Genomic DNA, 1,960 nt, shown 5'->3' with positions numbered 1-1,960 from the left:
GTTGAGATTAACGTATACCCACTACTGTACATAAAATTGATAAACAACAAGGCCCTACTGTATAACACAGTGAGCTTTACTCAGCATCTTGTAATAATCTATAATGGGAGAGAATCTGAATCACTTTGCCTCACACCTGAAACTAATATAACACTGTAAATCAACTGCACTTCAATTAAAAAAAAAAAAGTTTTCTTGCGGATTGGTTGCAGGCCTACAAAGACATGACCACCAGTCCCGTGCACCCATTCTGGCCTCTGGGCCTGAGGCTGGACAACTCTGTAACTAATGACTGTGCCACCTGACAGATCCTGGCTGGCCCCTTCTCTGTCTCTGAGTCTCAGTTGTAACCACGTGGCTGTTGTCAGGGTATGTTGTGGTCTTCTCACTGGAGGCTTCACAGAGACTGTCCCTGTGCTGGTTTGCAATATGTGGGTTCATTCATTTGTAGCCTCTGCTACACGGACCTTCTTGAAGACTAAACCATCTTATCTCAACTCTGGAAAGAGTATGCCAAGGGAGACAGCCAATATGTCCTGAATGATAACTTCATGATATGCATGGAGACCATCACGGTTTACCTGTGGGGACCACTCAGCCTATGGATGGAGATCACTTTTCTCCACCAGCAACCCCTCCACTTTGTCCTACTGCTTGTGGTCTCTGTGGGTCAGGTATATGGAGATGTGCTTTACTTCCTGATGGAGTACCATGATGGATTCCAGCACGGGGAGCTGGGACACCCACTCAACTTCTGGTTTTACTTTGTCTTCTTGAATGTCCCGTGGCTGGTGCTGCCTGGACTCCTCATACTGGCTTCCATAAAGCAACTTGCTCATGCCCAGAGCATACTGGTGCCAAAGCCCCCAAAGCTAAGAGCAAGAAGAATTAAAGACTGATGGACTAGGCTTAAACACTGGCTATTGAGGAACTTTCCACCTGCCAGAAGATTCCAATCCTTGCTCCCACAGGTTGGAAGGATAAATTGAATTGACCTGTCAATCTCAGGTTGATGGGTGGGCAGTGGGAAAAAAAGAGCTGCGTGGAGCCACTGTCAGCAGCCAATGGGACAAAGGTACAAGAGAACATAGGAAGTCTGTGATAGAGATGATTTTTTAAATCAGGAAATATAGGTCTTGACCCTAAAAAAGAAAGAAAGAAAGAAAGAAAGAAAGAAAGAAAGAAAGAAAGAAAGAAAGAAAGAAAGAAAGAAAGAAAGAAAGAAAGAAATGCTAGGTGACACATTGGAAGGCCCTGAGGCTGCTGATAAAGATCACAGAATCCAAAAGAAGGGAAGCCTATGGAATGGGAATAACCTAGAGGAAGGGCTGGCTGCTAAGCTTGCTGAGATTCCTCCCACAAATCCACTGACAACTGAGCACAGACCACAGATCCCTGCAACATACCAAAGGAGCTTCCTTACCCAGACCGTGGAGGGTCCATTTTATGCAGCCTTTCCTGGTCCAGTTTGGAATTCTGGAGGTGACCAGTGATAGTGTGGATTCACACTATTACTCAGGGCTGCAGAGGATCATGCAAGATAAAGCCATTACATTTTCTCCCAATTCCCATTTATGTGTGAATTCAGAGGTCATGTGCATGAACCATGAAACTGATTGCCCTCATTGACAACTAGATGGATGCAGTAGTTTTACTCATAAAATTACTTCCAATTTTTTATTTTTTTTCTAATAGTCACTCTTTTCTTTTCTTTTTAATTTTGTTTTTTCTGGTCTCTCCATACAGCTCAAAGGATCTTGGTTCTCTCACCAGGGACTGAACCTTATTAGTAAAAGCACAGAGTCCTAATCACTAGACTGCCAGGGGATTTCCTAACCTTTGGTTGTTTTAAAAACCTAAATAAATTGAAGCATTATTTAAATATTCTTATCACAATATATACATATATAATATGTATTCACCTTTTTTTAAGGCAAAATGTGAGGTATCATTGACATAC

At 42.6% G+C, this 1,960-nt stretch overlaps 1 pseudogene; it reads left to right on the top strand.

The window, feature by feature from the left end:
* The first annotated feature begins 224 nt into the window (after nt 1-224).
* LOC138439672 (3-beta-hydroxysteroid-Delta(8),Delta(7)-isomerase pseudogene) lies at nt 225-892 on the top strand (annotated as a pseudogene).
* Nucleotides 893-1,960: the final 1,068 nt, after the last annotated feature.

Source organism: Ovis canadensis, chromosome 4 (genome assembly GCF_042477335.2).
Source record: "Ovis canadensis isolate MfBH-ARS-UI-01 breed Bighorn chromosome 4, ARS-UI_OviCan_v2, whole genome shotgun sequence".
In the NCBI taxonomy this organism is placed as follows: Eukaryota; Metazoa; Chordata; class Mammalia; order Artiodactyla; family Bovidae; genus Ovis; species Ovis canadensis.
The sequence above is the reverse complement of the archived record's forward strand: the minus strand, read 5'-3'. Positions and strand labels throughout refer to the sequence as shown.